Raw genomic sequence first — 22236 nt, 5'->3', positions numbered from 1 at the left:
TTTACTACCCAAAAGTTATTGCTAATTTTTGTCTACCTCGGGAACAAAATTGTTCTTCAACAAATAATTTAGTACTGACCACACTTTAAAATGTTTATTGCTGTTGAATCTGTCACAGATTGCATCAAGCCACAGAGATGCTAATCTATCTCATGTATTTGAAACTCCTCTGGGAAACATATATTTGGGCTTACTGCTGAGTGAACATGACTGTTAGGATTATGGAGACCATACGCAGTGAAGAAAGGCAGCATCGCTTTTCTGACTGGAAAGTAAACAATAGGGTGATTGTCGGCTTACACATGGGGCCAACAACCCTACCGCTGAAGAGCTGGATGTAAAATCCTTGATCAGCAAGCCGTCTTGATGTTTTCTTCTTCTTTGAGTTGGATGTTGTCAAGGATTCAGATGAGCCACCCCAGTGCGTATGCAGGAAACAAAACAGGATATTCTTGTTTAAGGACTGTTTTCTGTAATTATGTTGATTTTTTTATGCAACACTTGAACTTTTAAAAACTCAAGGATGCATAAGAAGTACTCCAGAGGAGAATAAATGATTGGGATTTTGTCATAAGTGAAATGTTATCATGTGTTCTTAACAAAATTAACTTGTTTGTATTTGTGATTGGGTCTATGAATTAAGTATACTGAGACCATGCCTGTTTCATCTTCCTGCCCCCGCCTCGGCGCCGCTCCCCTCCCCGACCCATTTTCAGACAGGAGGTCAAGTTGTCGTTGGAACATCATATTTCCTGCTTGGAAAAGGCACTGGATTGTATAATCGTCTGACAGGAAAGTTTCAAGAGTACCAGGAGCTTCCCTTGGAAGACTTGGGGCGGTGTGGGGAATGTGCAGCATCTATAAACGTCTTTCCTTTGAGCTATCATGGGCCATTCTATGGTTTTGTATACAGAGTTTCAATGTGGAAAGAGCTAAGCTGAACTGTAAATACCCAGAGGAAAAAATGTCTGTGAAAATATGTACCTTGGGCTTGCCTGGTACCCTGTAGTTATGTGTCCTTCCTTGCTAAGGAAGGAACATCTGGCTGAACAACTTATTGCTTAATGCTATCAGGCTACAGACATCCGGTTACTCCTTTCCCATCCCAATATAAATTATCTGCCTTAGACAAGGGATGTAACATATTTGTATGCCAAGAAATTTGATTTTGTGACAATTATTTGCTCTTAATTTAAGAGAATTACTTTGTGCTCTTTTTCTTTTATTTAATCAAAATGCCATGCAATTTCCTATTTCACTTGAATAATTCTCATAATTTTACAACGCAATGAAAGGATTATAGATTAGTGCAGGTCAGTCTCCTCCATGTCCTCCTTATTTTTCTTAAGATTCCAATCCACAAAAGGTCATAGACAACATAATACTTCCGGACCAAGGACACCACAAGGTCTCTTTGAGAAAGCGATTATATTCCAATAGAAGTGTGCCCTGAGTTTTAACCACTGTGATTCAATGAAGAACATAAAATGTGAACTAGTCAGCAACTGCCAAGTTTAGTCAGCAGTGCCCTGTGAAAGCTGATCTCACTCTAGGGGTTAGGCTGTTTGGGGGAGAGTTTAAAATGATGCTTGCAGGACAGCCTGTCTGGGTTGGAATTCAGATTCTACCCTTTGGCAAAGAAATTATTTAACCCTTCTGTCCCTTGGTTTTCTCATTTGTAAAAGGAAAATTATAATTGTTCCAATTATTCTTTGCTGCATAACAAAACACCCTGAAATTTAATGGCTTGAAAGAAGTATGTATTATTATCTCTCACTTTTCCGTGGATTGACTGGACTCTCCTGGGTTGTTCTTACTCAGGGTTCATCATTCTGGAGCAGTCAGATAGCAGCAGGAATTGAAGTCATGTAAAAGCTTCAGGGGGCTGGCCCCACAATATGATTCATTCACGTGCTGGTTGTAGGCTAGAAGCTATGTTGGGACTCTGTTGACACCTGGTCTCTCCATGTTGCCTGAGCTTTCCCACAGCATGGAAGCCTCAGTCTGACTTTTTAATGGAAGCTCAGGGTTCTCAGAGAACAAGGCAATGTTGCCAGTCCATTTAAAGGCTAAGCTAGGACCTAGTATGCTATCTCTTCCACCCCACTCTATGCATCAAGCAAGTCAATAAGGTCAGCTCAGATTCAAAGGGAGAGGAATTAGACTCCACATCTCAATGTCTATTAGAGGAGTAGTAAATAATTTGATGCCATTCCTGATCTACCACAAATACGGTATTAACCACATAGAGTTTTGTGAGAATTAAGTAAATTAATCTTAGTAACGTACTTAGACCAATGTGTCATCCATGTAATGTATTTTCAATTAAAGTTAGTTATTATTTTCTGGGTACTTATTCTATTTTATTTTCCTTCACTGCATTTATCACCATCCAACTTTGCTTGTTTTTATATATGTCTATCGGTATATGTTCATTGTCTCTCTCTTCTACCCAAATGTAAACTTCTTTACCATAGGAACTGCTTTTCTAGGGCCTACAGGAGCGTCTGGTAGTTGATGAGGGCACCATAAATATGTGTTGAATTAATGAGTGAACTAGTGAATAAGTGAATGAGCCCAGAGAATACAAAACTATAGGAAACAAACATCTTGGATGTTTGGTTATAGAAATTGGGAGTGAGGAGGCTGGGCGCGGTGGCTCAAGCCTGTAATCCCAGCACTTTGGGAGGCCGAGACGGGCGAATCACGAGGTCAGGAGATCGAGACCATCCTGGCTAACCCGGTGAAACCCCGTCTCTACTAAAAAATACAAAAAAACTAGCCGGGCGACGTGGCGGGCGCCTGTAGCCCCAACTACTTGGGAGGCTGAGGCAGGAGAATGGTGTAAACCCGGGAGGCGGAGCTTGCAGTGAGCTGAGATCTGGCCACTGCACTCCAGCCTGGGCGGCAGAGCGAGACTCCGTCTCAAAAAAAAAAAAAAAAAAAAAGAAATTGGGAGGGAGGGAGGATTACAAGCAGAGAGGTTGATATTATGATTTATTTAAATATATAAAAAATTAGGGTGAGTATCATCTCTCGTATGAAGCAGTTTTAACTGCAGCTGTCTGGGGAAGCACAAAATATATGACCAGCCCTACCTTGCAACCAAAATTGGGAAGCTGCAGGTGGACATTCACTGGCCTTCGAATCTGATAGGGCTGGGCTCAAGTCCCTGCTCTGCTGTTTGCTTGCTGTGTGACATGAAAAAGTTTTTAACTTCTCTGAGTTGTCAAATCTGTGAAATCAGACAAGGCACACTGAAAGGACTCCTATGAGAATTAAATACAGGTGACAAAAGATTTCAACAAAAGTACTGGACATAATTAATAAAGATGTAACAGTCCCCAAAAATATTAATGATAGGTAAACTTTATTGACATGAATTTTATTTTACTTATACTCTGTATTAAGTTAGACAGCTGTCCAGCTTTTGTTTTTCGAAAACTCTACTTATGTTTCCAAACACATTAAAAAGTATTAAAATAATATTACATTTACTTTTTACTAACTCAACATTCAATCTGAGTATAATGACCCATAAACTGACCTTTCCGCTTCACCAGTAACTGACAAAAGAATTGGAACTGAATATTGACTAAGTTTTAACAACCATGTTAAAAATAAATGTTTACGTTTATCAAGAGAAATTGTGACATCAGAGGAAATAAACATCATGTCCAAAGAACAACTTCCCAGAATTCAAGGGGAATTCCCCCACCCCCAATCTCTTTGTGAGGATGTCCAAATGTAAATTACTTAATCAACCAGATGGTGATAGTCGAGAGTTCAATGAATTCAAAACACTTGGAAGTTTGAGAAATTTTAAAAGGGAAGCCATTATTTGTTTTTTGGAGTGCTTAGTATTTTAAAATAAACTTATAGGTGAAGATGAACTAATAAATATAACAATCCATTTTTTCAAAACATTGGCAATAGATATATTTAATTCAAGTTGGTTAATTTATAGGTTGACACACATATTTATATAAATTAATAGTGGATACATTGAACAGAAATTTTGTCTGTTTCCTTGCTTTGCAAAAACTGTTGAATAATATTTCTTACACTGAAACATTTCTCTGGAACCTGGGAAAGATGGAAGCTAGAAAAAAGGATGATGAATAAAAAATCATACATCTTCAGACAGGGCGTGGTGGCTCATGCCTATAATCCCAGCACTTTGGGAGTTTGAAGCAGGTGGATCACCTGTGGTTGGGAGTTCGAGACCAGCCTGACCAACATGGAGAAACCCCATCTCTACTAAAAAATACAAAATTAGCCGGGCATGGTGGTAGATGCCTGTAATCCCAGCTACTCAGGAGGCTGAGGCAGGAGAATCCCTTGAATCCCAGAGGCAGAGGTTGCAGTGAGCCAAGATCACGCCATTGCACTCCAACCTGGGCAATAAGAGTGAAACTCCATCTCAAAAAAATATAAAAGAATCATACATCTTCAAAAGGAAAGTATTCAGCACTAAAGTTGCATATTACTGGCAGGTAGACAGTACAACATATATTCAATTCTCCAATCAGCAAAACACCAAAGAAGCACAGGACAGGCACAGCTCAGTCCTCCAACGTGAAGGAGAATACACTTGCCGAAGACATCACAGTACAGCATGGCAAAATTTGTTCTACAGGGAACTTACAAATATAACTCACTAACAGGTTTGATACCAGATAGGTAGCAACACTCAAATTACATCTATTTAACATATCTGACAAAAGATAGTTAATAAATATTAGTTTTCTTTCCTTCTTTTATTTGAACTATTGTTTTCCTCGCTTTTTTGTCCATTACCATGACGTCTGGGCTCTGTGACTAAGCATATAGCCATGAGTGCTGGGATTACTTTATGGCTCTTTGTTCCCAAGTAAACAAGCCTAGTCTGGTTATGTATTAATCAATGGAAGGTGATAGCCTGCATTAAGAACCAATATGGGGAAAGCAGAGGCCCAGATGAAATCAATATACAATAAATGTATCTGAGCCTTTCCATCCTTCCACTTCTAGTTCCTTTATGATCCATGATCCATTTTAAGAAGATCAGTATGCCAGGGACTGGTCTGCTCAGTGAACCTCACTTATATGAAAAGGAGAAACTCTTGTTGTCCCCTATCAGGACCTGATTGGATCCAATTATATAGGGCTTCATCTCTTTAGCAGATACGGTATTGGCATTCATGCCACAGCTATTTTTCCTATACAGAAGTGCTGACAAAAGTGATTTGGGGTTTTCCTTTTTTCTTTCCACACCTTACCCCTTCCAGAGAATGTCTATAATTCCACTCTTTACAATAGTAAATCCAGACGGCAAGAATTCTCAACATTTACCTTTTTCTTTCATATTTGTAGTAATGATAACTAATGCCTACAGTTTGGGTTGTAATTTGTTCAATTTATCCAACCAAGACAAAAGTCTTTTAGGGGAATTTCACTATCCAGTCTATTATTTAACCTCATGAACAAAATTACTGTTTCTGCCTCACTTAAAAAGATTCATCATGAAGGTTAAGAACAGATGAGATGGGTGTCTGCAGTCTCTTGGAATCACAAATGTACAAACAAGAGAACTAATTTTTCTCTACTGTTTTTACAAAAAAAAGGAAAGCTTTTTTTCACACTAGGCAAACAGCAACTGGTTTAGTCTCATAAATTTACATGTCCTAAGTAGTGTCAGTCTTCAGGCAGATTAGATTAACAGGCTTTGTGTTATCATCCCAGGAAAAAAAAAGAAAAATAGATCCAAAGTCATCTGGTTAATTGGAGGAGGTGGGGAGATGAAGTTGCTTCCATTAAGTTCTTTTGGAGCAGTTGCAAGATCCACAAAATCTGTTTTTAGCTCAGTCATTCATCCTGTTGGATGTGTGATGTGTTTTCAATTCAATGATAATTGCCCTTTCCATTTCTTTGATAATTGCCCTCTCTATTATCATTTATGGAGATTCAAATTATAAATCAAGACAAGACAGCCAGAAAAATATTATGACTGTCCCCTCTGAGGCCACAGTAAAACTCAAGTAACACTGCCAAAGTCTGAGAGCTTAAGCTGTTTTCATTTGCATATTTCTGAACATTTTATTTTAGGGTCCAGTGGTTTTCCTAAAGAGGAGGTTGCATGATAATAATAGAACTGAATGATAATGTGTACAGAGAATATAAATTTAGCTTTGATTCAAGTTATAAACTTGTATTTGAAATCAGAAACTTGCACTCCCGACTGTCTGAACGCAAAGATGAGGAGTCGGACACAAATGCCTGCTATTAGTCACCCGTGTCCCCACGGAGGCCATTGTATAGCGTTGCCTCCCAGGAGTTCCCCTCTCTCTTTATTCTCAGCCTGTTTGGGGGGGAAAAAAAGAAAAAAAAAGCTGTATCCATTCCTTCTCACTGAATATGCCCCATGATCAACACAATGAAATGTGTAGAAAGACACGAGCAAGCTTTTATCTAAGATTCCTGGAACCATCTCCCAAAACAAAACAGTATGATAAAAACGTACACCCCAAAAATGGCTCTTTGAGATGGTAACAACGGAGTTCTGGCTCCAACTTATACCTGCTCAGGAGATCCCATTATTAAATTTTCAGGAATTTGGCAAGCTGTTTGTTCCCCCAGAGAGCCACTATTAATAAATACATTACATAAATTTAGAATTAAATAATTACATTTAAAACAAAGGTAACAAATACACACATTCATCACTTCCTAATTATTCTAGCACATTGTATTATTTTCTGTGTTGCTGAGGGTGTTTTTATCTATTATATCAACACGTTTGAAATACCACATAACAGTGCAATACAGACTCTCTCTTCCCGATTCTGCACTCTGTGACTTCATATTAGCACCTAATATGATGAATATCAGTAAATAATACTAAGTATAGTATTTAAACCACCATATCAGAAAATGCTACAAATCAGTGCTTTTTTTCCTCAGAGAGCTGATCAGTAAACATTTTGCAGCTCAGCCCTGGACAGTAACATGGTTTGGTGAAGAAAGGACTTTGTAGCAAGAACGACCTGGGTTTCCTTTTGGCTCAATTAGTAGCTATATGAACTTGGGCAGTTTAAACTCTCTGAGGTATAATTTGTCATTTTCCTGCTTAATACACTTCAATATATTTCTATTACTTTTAGGATAAAGTCCAAAATCCTTAGGGTGTTTTTTCCCTTATCATTGCCCCAGATTTCTTTAAACTCCTTGAATCCCCAAGTTCCATCTGCCTAAAGGCCCTCAAATCTGGAGTGTTCTTCTTTTCCCTCTTTGCCCTGCTAACTCCTACCCATTATTTAGGTCTCTGTTTAAATGTCACTTTCTCAAGGTAGACTTTGCTGATAGAAACTCCCTTTACCCCCCATAAAACTCCCAGAGAACCTTTTGTACATGTCCAAGTATAACAAAATTATATTGCACATAGTCGTTTGCTTAATATCAAAACCCTGTTTTTCACTCATGTTTTCTCATGTGTTGTTATCACTGCCAAGTTTAACTCTGTGCCCATGGAAAACCGCTTTGCAAGCCTAACCACTAACTTTAATCTGTAGGGTTTCTGTCTTATTAACAGCAAACTCTCATTTTTCAAAGTCACTCATTCTACCCAAGAGATATTACAGCGTGGTTGGTAAGTATGGGAACTCTGAGGCAGAGCACTGTAGGTTTGAATCCTGATTCCACCACTTCTGGGCTGTGTGACCTTAGCAATCTTTCTGTCCCTCTTATTCCTAATTTAGGAAGTAGAGTTAATAACAAAACCTACAGATGCAGGATTTTCTCAGCCCCTTCACTGGACTCGCGGCAGGGATGCTCCCTGTATTAGGCAGGCCAAGGTCAATCCCTTGCAGGAGGGAGCACGTGAACAAGTGAGTGCAGAATCTGGCCGCTCCGGGTGCCGACACAGGAGAAAACTCTGTGCGGGGCCCATGGCCAGGTCAGGTGTGTCGCCTTGAGGGGAATGCAGCAGTACCCATGTGAGGGTGCCCACAACTCCGAAGCCCCAGAGGAGGTTTTACAGTGCTCCTTTAGTTATGCCATTCACAGATGGCAGTGTATTAGCAGCTCAGTTGGCCCCTTGCCTCATTGTGTGAGGTGGCTGCCCTCTGCCACTGATGGTGTGACAGCCTTTCTTGGTACCTGCACTCATTGGGTCCTGAGTTATTGTCCAGTGTCCAAGAAGAATGAGGTCACATGGGGATGGGGAAGGCAGAGAATTCTGAAGGATGGGGAAGGCAGAGAATTTTGTTGAGCAATGAAAATGGTTCTAAAAGGCTGTCTCTTCCCCAAAGTCAGGCCGTCTCCTCCTCTACCAACTGAGTCTGTGGTCTTTAAAGGCACAGGATGGGGAGTGCATGCTGACTGGTTTGTCAGTATGCAAAAAAGGCTAAAGCGAAGATACCACTCAAAGGTGGGCATGACAGTGTAGAAAACCAATTAGGAAAGGGTAGGTATATGTAAAATAGGTGAAGGGTGAGGATCAACCAGGAGAAAGCACGCCAAACATGAAGACAAGCTCTTAACACAGTCTGATGATTTAACTTGTAGTTTGGCTTTCAGGCTTTAAACTGTCTTTGGCTTGAAGACGGGGTTTCACCGGGTACCCACCCCTAAGCATTTGGCTGCCTAAGCATTTGGCTGCCTCCTGTAGCTATCACTACTTCCTAGACGTTGTAAAAATTAAGTAAATTAGCTTCTGTGAAGTGCTCTGTGCAGGATGATTGCGTAGGAATCAGTACTTAACTGTTGGACATTATTCCTACCCACCTTGATTCTGGTTGAGCTTTCTCCTAATTATGCCAGTTCTCAGAATTCCCACCTTTATGGAGACTCTCAGGCTTCCTTACATTTGGTGAATTTAGACAATCGCGCAGATTCTAACTCCCCCATCCATTGGAAGGATGCCAAAATTTCTAGCTCTAGTTTCTCCCCTAATTTATAATCCTACAGTTCCAGCTACGTGCTGCCATCTCCAAGAGACTTCTTGACACATCAAACACAACGCACCACACCCAAATTCATTACCCGTCAAACTAGTTCTTTCTTTTGACATCCATATTTCTGTTAATAGCAACCCAATTTCTTTTGTGAGGCTTCAAGTTTCTAATTTATCTATGTCTCTTCCTTCTCCCTTACTGCACATCTCAGCAATTGCCAATTCCTATTGATTGCCTCTGAAATACCTCTTGCATCTTTTTCTTCCTTCTAATTCCCACTGCTACTGCCTAGCCTAGGTTCTCATTAATCTTTTTCTTGTCTGGACTGTAACAACAGCCTACTATCTTCCTCACAGCTTTAGACTAAGCTTAAACATAACAAGAAGCATTCTTCTAGAGTTAGACATTCATAACACATGTTTTTCTCTCCCCTCTCTCTCAATCCCTGTTTTGTGTGATGTTTTGTGTCTTCCCTCCATGACATCAGAGACTTTTACCAACTAGTTCACCTCTGTAGCCTCAGCACCTAATAGTACTACTTAGTACTAGTTACTAGTAAATTTAGTACTATTATTAAATATTATTATAGTATGAACATGGCATATTATTAATATGGCTTATTGCTACTGAAAATAGTACCATTAAATTTTAAATATTGATAAAATTATTTGCTAGGTTAATTATTGAATAAATCCATTTTCAGCCCTTGTTTTGATCTATAGTGCATACACTTCATCTACCTAAATTGGATTTCTGGTTAATTTACTCCCTGCTCAAACATCATCAGTGTTCCTAATCGATTACCTAATGTCTAATATCCCTATCCCAGAATACAAGTCCTCAATTAAGAGTACAAACTTTCTATGAAAGTTTCATACAAAGAGAACTTTCTATGAAAGTTCTAGCCCACACTGAATATTCAATTTTTGTTTGTTTGTTTGTTTGGGGGTTTTTTTGTTTGTTTGTTTTTTGAGACAGAGTCTCACATTGTCACCCAGGCTGGAGTATAATGTCGCAGTCTTGGCTCACTGCAACCTCCACCTCCCAGGTTCAAGTGATTCTCCTGCCTCAGTCCTCAGCCTCCCGAGTAGCTGGGATTACAGGCGTGTGCCACCATGCCCAGGTAATTTTTTGTATTTTTAGTAGATTCAGGGTTTCACTCTGTTGGCCAGGCTGGTCTCAAACTCCTGACCTCATGATCCACCCGCCTTAGCCTCCCAAAGTGCTGGAATTACAGGCATGAGCCACCACTCCCAGACTAGAATATTCAATTTTTTTGAGACAGGGTCTCACTGTGTTGCCCAGGCTGGTGTGTGGTGGTGCGATCATAGCTCACTGCAGGACCTCCTAGGCTCAAGTGATCTTCTCACCTCAGCCTCGAGTAGCTGAGACTATAGATGCACACTACCATGCCTGGTTAATTTTTACATTTTTTATAGAGACAGAGTCTCACTATGTTCCCCAGGCTAGTCTCTGACTCCTGGGCTCAAGCAATCCTCCCTCCTCAACTTCCAAAAGTTGAGGAATTATTCATTATGCTATTCATTGAACCTTACAAATGTATCTAAGCTCTTTAGAAAATATTAAAAATTCTTCGAATGTTTCATTTTCAAATATAAAGCCCTTTTTAAAAGAAGTCTGGCTATCAGTTCAAAAGCTATAACCACCACTTCAAAAATCAACCATTACTCAATTACCTTTGTCTCCTTAAAACGGACACAGTTAGATAGCCAGTGTTAATTCCTCCTACAAAGATGAGCTTTTTTATTACAAATGAAAATATCCCTCTTTCACAAAATTACACAATAAAATGATCATCATTTATTTGAAATGTTAATATTACATCTATTACCTAATCGTGAAATAAAGAAATTGGCAAGAAAACAACTGAAAGGCTACTTTATTTTTTGAGCAATTTCAACCATAGCCTAAGATTTTATCCCCAGCTATAAATGTACTTAATTAACCAAGAGTGGTGTGAAACCTGAAAGAGTCTATCTAGGAAATTTTCATTTGTTACTGTCGTAGAACCTTTACAGTTATGTTGGACCCTCACAATAAAACATGGTACTCAGGAGCAAAATTCAGTATTAGTCAGATTTGCTTTGGACTGCATCCAAGGACTGTCATTTTGATGCTGATTTGCCAAGAACAAGGACCTATCCATGAGCCCTCAGAAGAGTAGCACAGGAAGGTCACGTTGTAGAAGAAAATAGGTCAATTTCCCATCTACCATTTTAAGACCGGGTTTCACAGCCTCACTCACAAATCTGATAGATAGCAAAGGCTATTCCTTGCATTCACAAGGTAGTTTTTACCCTGTTTCAATTCATGTCAAACTTACAGTATGCTGACAAACTAAAAATTACTGGTCTCCAAAAACCTACTCTCTTGCTCTCTCAGTAGTAATTTAAACATGTAACCAAGTGTAGGAAATGCATATACTTTACAAACTCTTTGAATTCAAGAAACAACTAATAATTAATCTATACCCTAAAATGTATAAACGGTTAGCCTATCTGGGAATTCTGCTGTTTAAAGGTTTACTGAATGGTGGTCGGGCATGGTGGCTTACTTCTGTAATCCCAGCACTTTGGGAGGACAAGGTGGGTGGATCACCTGTGGTCAAGAGTTCAAGAGCAGCCTGGTCAACATGGTGAAACCCCATTTCTACTAAAACTACAAAAAATTAGCAAGTCATGGTGGCAGGCACCTGTAATCCCAGCTACTCAGGAGGCTGAGGCAGGAGAATCACTTGAACCCAGGAGGTGGAAGTTGCAGTGAGCCAAGATCACGCCATTACAATCCAGCCTGGGCGACAAGAGTGAAACTCCATCTCAGAACAAACAAACAACCAAAAAAAGTTACTGAATGACATTTTCAACAGGTAGTCATATCTTGATTAACCTTATTCCTATTTTAGGTCAGAGACAGTGCCTGATTTTCTATTGCTGGTTTGAGACCCACTAATAGAAATCCAGCCACCTACACACTACTTAGTTAGGAATGCATTTTAAGCATTCAGAACCTACATATAATATTTTGACTTTTGGAATGTAAAATGAGCAGGAGAGTAGTAAAGAGACAACATGCCACAAGTTGGCTTCACCATCTCACTGCTTTGAGAAATTGTAACTGATTGCTGCATCTCACCATTCCTACCCTAAATTAGTATTTTATTGCTTGCAAAATATTTTTTACTAGAATAGGAATGCTCAAAGCAGGTAGAAAGATACTCCTTGTTAGCCAAATATTGCTTGATAGTAATAATCAATAAATAATAAATATGTATACCATAAAAATAAATGAAATAAATTAATATACTCATTTTGTTAAAAGAAAAAATAGGTATTTATCTGCTACAAAGGTGGGATGATCTGGAGTGCTCTTATCAGGCGTCTATCTGATGCCCAGGTAGGCAGTGTCAGAGAACAAGAAAAGGCCCGGAGACCCACTTGTAGCTGGAGTTTGTAGAAGCCGAGAGAAGTAGACAATAGTGGTTGCCAATGTATAATAATCCCTTTTTACCAATGGTGAGCAGGTATTTACTTTGCCTTAGGAAATATGTAACATTAACCTTTGAACCTTTTAATCACTGGCAACTGATACTAATGCGAGACAGGTAAACCTTTCCTTATACTTTGGGAAAGAACAATTGACTACTGAAAAAGAGTCAGTGGTTCACAAAGACCAGTAAAGCAAACAAACACAAAGTATATTTAATATATGGCCACTGCAGATCTAAGGGATGTAATTACCTAACAGGAGAGTAAATCCCCTGAGTCATTTTATGTTTTTACATGTAAAATGTTTTTTCAGTTTGTGTTGATATTAACTCTATAAACTACTCATATTTTGGTCTATTCATTTATTCTGCCTGTAAAGATTTGCGTTCTGATTTGCCCCCACATCTGCGTTTGCTGGAGGAACAGATGCTCAGTTCCTAAGGGTCAGAGTTTGGCCTTTTCACTCCTATCACTAAACCAGAAAGAAACAGGGTTCCGAAGAATGGTGGCAGCTTTCCAATGGTTGGCCTGCACGTTTACATTTAAAGTAAGCAGGTGGCATCAATGGGCTGTCTAATGGCTAACAAGATAAGAGTGTAATTGATCTTTTTATTAGCCCGTCTCCCCAAGTGGGTGGCAGCCTGCTCCCCACTCTGGGTTCAGTCACGTTGTTCAGTTCCAGGAATCATTTTAGATCTTTTTGCTTTTTTGTCTGAGCTGATACTTAAAACACAGAGACACAAGCGCTAATATCCATCTCACCTAAATTCTATTCTCTCTGTATCTGCAAATTGGTAAATGCCTTCGTCATTTGAATCTAACATTTAAAAAATGCACATGCTAATGCATTTTCAATTTCATTGATAATCTTTTCATGCTGAATTTGAACTGTGGATTTGTTTGTCTCCCTTCTAGGTTACAGACCACTTACTCTAAACTTCACAAATGGTTCTGAAGAGTATGGAGCCTACGTAGACTCATAAGGTAAATGATTAATTTCAAAATAAGACATAATAACTTCAATTATGTTATGAATTCAAGCACTGCCTAAATGTATTTGCTTTATCTATTGGCGGTTTTCTAAGTTCTGATATTGGATGATCTTTTATTAAACGTGGAAGATAAAATCATGATCCTGGGTGGAGATGAGAGAAGAAGAAACTACATGAATGGGTTACCTCTCTCCATGAGTCGGGTTATTCGTTGTATGTTGCTTAAGACTGGCTGTCTACATATCTAGATTTCTTACAAAATTATGCTAGTGATCTTAGGCAGTTTTCTGCCTTGGAGTATTCTTGGACATCACAAATTACATAGGCAAGTAGAGATCAATTAAAGTTTCTATTTTCATAAATGAGGCCAGAAATTATTAGGATGCATTCCTTTGTAGAAGTAGGATAAGGTACAAAATATCCTGTGGTGGTGTGAGATGAGGAAGTGTGGGATGAAGGGATTTAGAGAGGATGGCCTCACATTTCTATTTCTCAGAATCATGGTCATCATTTGCTTTCCCGGTTATTACTAAGTAATTATAAATTCCTAGAAGCTACGAATTCTATATTAAAGTGGACTCATACAGAATCTTTAATTCCACCTATAGCAAAATGATTAAAAGCCTAACTTTCAGAGCCAACCTAAATTCAAAGTGTGATTCTGTCATTTACCAGCTATGTGACTGTTGGCTCCACATTTCTTATTTGCAAAATGGAATAAATTGTCATACCTACTTTCAAGAGTTGTGGCATAGCATAAACAAATTAGTAGATGTAAAATGCTGAAAATATTGCCTGGCACCTAGTAAGCACTAAATTTGCTGACTTCACAAAGCTCTATTTTCTGATCTCCTCACTTTACGGATTGTTTGACTAAATCTCTATTTTCAACCTCCTCACCTTATTTGCTTCAGGTTCTGAATTCTTCCATAGTCCACCAACTTGGAGGCTATAGGAATTATTAAGGGCACCAAACTCTCCATTCCATTTTAGCAGCCTCTCTCCTATATTTTCACGTAAATGCCAGGAAAGAAAATAATTGGCATCCCATTGCCCTTTGAATGGGTTCTTGGCTCGCTCTAGGTGGTGTGACGTGTAAAGTGACCTGAAAGTGGGGTGCCTGCCAGCTCGGCGCACAGCACAACGTAGTTGGAGAATCAATTACAAGGCTTGTCACCATTTCAGAAACATGCAAACATCAATTGGCATAGAGTTTCAGGAAGCAGAATAAAAAGGAACCTACAAAACAAAAAGCCTTTCAGGGAGATGCAGGCACAGTTCTTCCAAATCACAAACGGATGATTATGATCACCATTAGCACTTAATGAGCCTGTATAGGGCTAATGACTTCATCTGCCCAGTAGATTTGCCAATAGTCCATGTTGCCACTCACGTTCATCCTTCTCTTCTAAGAAACATTACCATGGTGTTAAATCATGGGATTTCCCTCTCCTCCACTAGCACAAACATATTTCTCAATTCTACCATCCCCTAGTTTTCCTTCAGAAGTAAGGTAACAAATTAGAGAAAAGAAAATAACACCCAGGGATGGCTTATACAGCCCTGGAACACCTGGGTTCAATCCAAAATTGGTCATTAACTATTCTCTGACCTAGTTTTCTCATCTTCAAAATGTAATCAGTCACTATCCTATCTACATTTACATAGTGAGATATCACTCTTCTATTTCCAAAGGTAATATTAAAGATGAAAATATGTGAAATTGGCCGGGCGCGGTGGCTCAAGCCTGTAATCCCAGCACTTTGGGAGGCCGAGACGGGCGGATCACGAGGTCAGGAGATCGAGACCATCCTGGCTAACACGGTGAAACCCCGTCTCTACTAAAAAAAAATACAAAAAAACCAGCCGGGCGATGTGGCGGGCACCTGTAGTCCCAGTTACTAGGGAGGCTGAGGCAGGAGAATGGCGTAAACCCGGGAGGCGGAGCTTGCAGTGAGTTGAGATCCGGCCACTGCATTCCAGCCCGGGCTACAGAGCGAGACTCCGTCTCAAAAAAAAAAAAAAAGAAAAGAAAAGAAAATACGTGAAATTGATATTCTGACATAAGTAGAGATATCATTTATTATATGTAATTTAGGTATTTATTACAAATGCTATAATTTATTATAGCTATATTTTCTTTTAATAACTAAAACGTGGAAAATGGCATGTTAAAGTTTAAATGAGTTATCTGCTGAGCTACTTAAAAAACTATTAATGAGAATGAGATATAAGACCTAAACTGAAGTTAGATCTTTTTACAATTAACCATACTATTATAATTTTTATATTAGTCAACAGTAAATTTTACTGTTAAAATCATTTAAAGGGGCAAACATTGGCAAAGTAGAAGTGATATCGTGAAGAGCATATATTAATAATCGGTTATTTATTGAAAGAAAAAAGTCATTATAATAGATACCATTCCCTATGATGATTCCTATGTGAATTTTTTTTCTTTTCCCTGTTTTAAAAATATAATTCAGTAAATATAGTAGATCTTAAAAGTGTATAATATATTGAGAGCAAGGCAAGTAACAGTTACTGTGGAAGGGATAATATTAGATATTAAGAGAGTGCTTCGGGGTACTACTTCAGAAATTCAGAATTGTTTTATGTTAAAATATTTCAGCATAATTTCTCTGGCATCTTTGTGATATAAATAAACTTTATTTGCTATGATAGTGTAAGAAGCATAAATGGGTAATGTCTACTACCTATAACCAGCATTTCAGGAAACTGTCACTGTTTAAAATCCATGGCGGGGATTGTATTTTTGGGCTCTAGTCCCAAATCTGCATGTGAACTTCCTGAGTCATCTTGAGTAATTAGCATCTCTCTGACTGAAATTTTTGATATACAACTTGAAGAAATGGATGAAGGGACCTCAAAGAAAAAGGCTGATTTTTAGAAATAAAAACTTCCAAGCCACAAAAATGGTTAGCAGTTTTTAACATGCACAAATTAACGTTCTGCTATTTGTCTTTCCTTACATGTATGCCTATGCCTCTCATACGGTTTCTATCTGTGTCCCCACCCAAATCTCATGTTCAATTGTAATCCCCAATGTTGGAGGCGGGGCCTGGTGGGAGGTGATCTGATCATGGGGGTAGCACCCTCTCTTTGGTGCTGTTCCCCTGATACCATTCGCAAGAGATCTGGTTGTTTAAAAGTCCGTGGCACCTCTCCTGTCTCTCTCTTCCTCCTGCTCTGGCCATGTAAGGTGATGTGCTTTCCCGTCACCTTCCACCATGATTGTAAGTCTCCTGAGGCCTCCCCAGAAGAAGATCCTGCCATGATTCCTGTACAGCCTGCAGAACCATGAGCTAATTAAACCTTTTTTTTTTTTTTTTTTTTTTTTTTGTTTGAGACAGAGTCTCGCTCTGTGGCCCAGGCTGGAGTACAGTGGCTTAATCTCTGCATACTGCAACCTCTGCCTCCAGGGTTCAAGTGATTCTCCTGTCTCAGCCTCCAGAGTAGCTGGGATTACAGGTATTCGCCACCACATCCAGCTAATTTTTGTATTTTTAGCAGAGACAGGGTTTCACCATTTTGAACAGGCTGATCTCGAACTCCTGACCTCAGGTGATCCATCTACTTCAGCCTCCCAAAGTGCTGGGATTACAGGCATGAGCCACCATCCCCGGCCAAACCTCTTTTCTTTATAAATTACCCTGTCTCAGATATTTCTTTATAGCAATGTGAAAATGAAATAATACAGCCTCTACACCCCCTGATCTCATCATTTTAAGAATCGTGACCAGGTGTGGTGGCTCATCACTATAACCTAGCACTTTGGGATATCAAAGCAGGAGGGTCACTTGACCCCAGGAGTTAGAGACATGCCTGGGCAACATGACAAAACTCTGTCTCTATTAAAAAAAAACAAAAACAAACAAACAAAAACAATGAAAGGGTTAGTTTAAATTGGACCCTCCTCATATTCCACAAAAGTTTTTAAGTCACAAAAAAAGTCTCAGCTAAGTTTAACCTTTATTCTTACCCACTAGATATTTGGAGACTTTTTTTCTTATCATTTAACTCATTTCACTGGGGGAGGGTCTGTATTACACCCAAAACTTTCCCACAACAAAGAAATATGAAAAGAAGATAAAGTGTGACCCCTATACTTTGCAGTTTATTTATAGAAGTAAAATTAACATATATAAAACTAAATATTAGCACCAGAAAAAGTGTACATATATGTTCATTTCAGTATAAAAAAATATGAATTTTATAGGAATTCTGATGGAACAAGTGGCATCAAAGATGTGGTTTTAATAATGAATACTTTGGATACATAGTGCTTTGGGGGGCTAAATAAACAGTGATACTATGGATTTATGTTATCCAGGGTCTGTGTAATATGCTGTTTGATCGCTAAAAGTAAGACAAAGGGATAACGCAAGGGGCTGGGTAATTCACTATGAAGGCAGGTGAATCCTAGGAAGTCTTTCACTCTTGCACATTCAGTGAAAGTGCCAATAGGCATCCCACCAAAATCCCCAGTGTAGCCAGAGTCGGAAGCTTTCTTCTTATATAGCAAGAGTGAGAATTCCAGGATGAGTGGAAAAAATTCATTCACTTCAGAGAGAACTACAATTACAACAGTTGAATTATGGCCTTTATTTGTTTTACTTTATTTATTTATTATTGAGACAGGGTCTCACTCTGTCACCCAGGCTGGAGTGAGGTGATGCAATCACAGGTCACTGCAGCCTTGACCTTCCAGGGTCAAGTGATCCTTCCACCTTAGCCTCCCGAGTAGCTGGGACTACAGGCATGTACCACCATTTTTGTATTTTTTGTAGAGACAAGGTTTCACCATGTTGCCCAGGCTGGTCTCGAACTCCTGGGCTGAAGCCATCCTCCCATTTCAGCCTCCCAAAGTGTTGTGATTACAGGCATGAGACTCTGTGTTTGGCTCAGTTATGGCTTTTAAGACCCAAATGTTGGTCTTGTGTGCAAAGCTGTATGAGTAATCCCATTTCTCTGAATAGAAAACCAGAGTCTCTGAGGCTTATCAAGCATGAGCACTCCACCTCCGATGACTCAGTTTCCCCAGCTCTCCCTGTTAATCCATCAAGTTGCTTTCTTTTGGTTTCTAACCAGGCTCAAAGTGAACCAGTTGAGAAAGCTAGTACCGGTGACTTTAATAGAGAGAGACTGGAGAGTATAGATGAGTCCATACCTAGGTCTAAGAATAAACCATTTGCCATCTGAGAAAGAAATGAGATCATTCTCTTATTAATAATCCAAAATTTGACTCACAGAAGGAAAACCAAAATTTGATATTGGTTTTGAAATGTTAATTTGCATTGTGTTGAAAACCGATGAGTATGCCAATGACAATAATCATACTACCATTAGGTACTGAGAGTTTATTGTGTACCTGCCATTCTATTATATGCTTTAATTTATTATATGTCATTTAATTCTCACAAAATTCATATTAGAAGAAAGTATTGACCCCAGTCTAAAGATAAAGAAATAGGCAGAGAAATTTACTTTGATGAAATTAACAAGTAGCAAGTGGCAGAGCCAGGATTTGAACCCACATCTCTCTGAGGCCAAAGGCTGTGCTCTTCCCATTATGTGCACTATCTTTCTTACAGTGCTGTCTCACTGTCTAGTGATGCTTTTGTTATATGCTTAGATACCAGGAAGATGACTGAGTTGACTATTTTATTGCATGTATGTACATTAACATCAACCAATACTTATTATTTAGTCCCATGAAGTCAGTGAATATTTTGTAAGCAGATGGGCTACAGATTCAGAAAAATCAATGAATATTTGAGCAAGCAAGTGAATTATGAAAAGTAAAAGCATTATATGTGTTTTTTCTGGGAAGTAAAGGGAAAGCTATAGTGTTAATAAAACAGACCCAATGCTTATGACTTAGAGCTCCCCCAAAGTAAAAATCAATCTGACTGTAAGTTAGGTTGATTTTGTTCATTCCATAAACTTATTTCTCAATGGAGCTTCTTAATTTTGACATTCACAATACAGAATCCTGTTCATGGCTCTTTACTTTCAAATTTAAGGCCAGTTTACTTCTTAATCTCTTCTCATTTATTATTCACTTTCATATAAGATTCACTTTGTTTTCACATCATGTTCTTACACACTCGCTAACAGATAGCCCTCACTGTCTGGAAGATCTTCCATTGATCATACCTTTTTTCTTGTTCCTCAAATCTTTATTGTCCTCAGCTTCTAGGATCTGAAGTTCTGGTTTTGCTCAAAGTCTTCCCAATTAATTAGATATAAAATACTACAGTCCTATGGAAATCATCTTTCCTCGAGAGTCAAAGGCATTACCAACGGTGAAATGTATTCATTTTGTATATATCAGTAATTTCAACAGTTAGATTGCACTTTTCATTGATCTCTTTTTGTCTGGTTATAGTAGAAATGCTATTGTAGAAAATTTATAAATATCAAAACATACGAAGAAGAAAATGAAAGCCATTGTTTATGCCAGAGAAGAGCATTGCTAACATTTTTTTAAATTTCTTTCTAGCCCTTTTCTTTTTTCACCACATGTGGTTATGTTTAAACTTAAACTCTCTCTGCCTTAATACATTTTTATTCTGCTTTCTTATCTCTAAAATTGGACCATCTAATATTTGGTTTCACCCAGTTCCTTAGATTCATGAGAGCCAAGTAACCAGTAGGAGATTTTGCCATTAAGAGGACTGGTCAAGCATTGACTCATAGAAGCCTAGAAGTATTTATATTTCTGGGCTTGTTTACAAATATAAATCCTATACAGTCTTATGCGCAACTCTTGAATAATTCTTCTCTTTGCTTCCATCACGTGTTAATTTTTTGTTAATTAAAACCACCCTATTTTATCTCATAGAAGTTAGAAAAATATATGAATATTACATTATAAAGACAGGACATTATAAAATAATACACCTGTCTTTCAGATTTCTAAATTAAATTATAAATCTAAAAAATTATTTTGTATTCATATAATGTCGTATACACCTTCTGTGGGTTCTCTCTTCTCTCCATGGGTTCATGTTAGTGTATGGAAGATTGTTTTCTTGTTCAGCTTTCCCTTTAAAGGGATCTAGCCCATCCCTCCCCACTTCCACCCTAGCTTATTTCAACAAGACTTTGTCAGTTTTTATCCAGTGAACATACATTGTGTGAAAACCTAACTTTCTCCTTACGACTTACCTGTCCAATTACGGGATTCAAGTTTTTATCATTTAGCTCATTAGGAAAGACTTTACTCTTAAATAATTACTATGCATCTCATTTCTTCCACCTATTAAAAATAATGTTTGATTATTCTGCCCAGGTTTAGACATTGATCTGGTCTGGATTTGTTTCCTAACCAAACTTTTAAAGACACCAATTTTTCCCCACAAAAGCAATTAAAATGTGACTCTCAAGGGAGAAACAGCTTTACACGATTCTACTGAACACCTTTCTCTCAACTGCCCTGATACAAAGTATATCCTCAGCATCCAGCACATGGCTTGTCATCATTAGCTGTTCGTAAATGAATAAATAATGTGATTCAACATATGAAAACCCATCCCCAAGCAAGCAGGACTACTGACTTGTAAGGGCTAAAAACTTTCGTACCTTCAATAAGAGGTAAAAATCTTTCATTCTACAAAAATACGTTTCTTTAAATACCACTTTTGAATCGCCTGCCTGTGAGAATAACACTTCCTGCACCTTATATATTTTTCACCCTACCTAAAAGAGATATCAGAGACTATCCAAGTTAAATCCTAATTCTGGAACTATTGGACAACTGCTAAGTATATTCATGCATTAGTTGAGTAGATTTTGCAGATGAAGATATGGAAGCTAAAGTATGAGCACCATTGAGAAGGAGCATGAGACCTGAACAGGGTGAGAGTATTGAAGTTCCCCAGGCAATGGAAATTCAAGAGGACAATCATGAAGTGTCAGGACAATCAAGCCAAAGCAATATTTTAAAATGCAGACATTCTACATCAAGGCAGATATTGCCAGCAAGAGGTCTGTGTTTTATTGAAGTCTAAACTAATTCCCCTTGTTTTATGTTCCTGAATGGTTCATTTGCTTTGGGAGCCTCAGGGGTAAAAGGGAAGGGAAACAAATTAAGTAAAACTGCAAAGACCTGTTAAAACTGCACAAGGTGTGTCTAGCTCTCTTATTGTTATGTGATACATTGCAGAAAAAAATCTGTGGGAATTCCACTCTGACTAACTGCATAACAACTCACAGCTGATTAAGTTAACCTTTGAAACATGCAATGTAAATACAGAGAAAACCAAACTTAATATGCAATAGCGTAAACTAATCATTGTTTCATTTTCTGGAAATTGCATTGGCACCAGGGTGAGAAGTAGATGAAAAACCGTGAAGAAAAACAAAGACATCTCTCGATAAATCAGTAAGTTTACAGATTAATGGAGAGCCAGACATTGCTGTTAAGGACTTAATATGCAGTGATTATGAGCCTGACCTTCCATAACAGCAGCCACTTAAGCGTTCCAGTGGTGGGGAGACTCACATATGTGCCTAGAGACAGAAGAAAAGAGAAACATTTATGGCTTTTGCACACCCAACATACACAAAAACACACCCTCTCTTAATCTCTGTCTATAAAACTTTATTTACATAGTTGTAAACTGGGAAATCTCAAGCATAAAACTCTGTCTGTATTAAATATACAATGGTTTAGGGGACTGGTGACTATGACTACAGTAGGCTTGCTGATTTTTGCTTTTCCTGGCAGCAAATGATAAAACGTCTTAGGGAATCCATATCTCTAAAGCCAAAAAGCAG

General features: G+C 38.5%; 1 protein-coding gene across 2 annotated transcripts in view; it reads left to right on the top strand.

Moving 5' to 3' along the window:
* Nucleotides 1–22236, top strand: part of ADGRL2 (adhesion G protein-coupled receptor L2) — a 698223-nt gene that overhangs the window by 131327 nt on the left and 544660 nt on the right. For both annotated transcript variants that reach the window (XM_031933790.1, XM_031933800.1), the window contains one exon: nucleotides 13355–13423. The gene's annotated coding sequence lies outside the window, so the exon portion shown is untranslated. The remainder of the gene's footprint in view (nucleotides 1–13354; nucleotides 13424–22236) is intronic.

Source organism: Piliocolobus tephrosceles, chromosome 1 (genome assembly GCF_002776525.5).
Source record: "Piliocolobus tephrosceles isolate RC106 chromosome 1, ASM277652v3, whole genome shotgun sequence".
In the NCBI taxonomy this organism is placed as follows: Eukaryota; Metazoa; Chordata; class Mammalia; order Primates; family Cercopithecidae; genus Piliocolobus; species Piliocolobus tephrosceles.
Note: the sequence above shows the minus strand (reverse complement) of the source record. Positions and strands in the feature narration are given on the sequence as shown.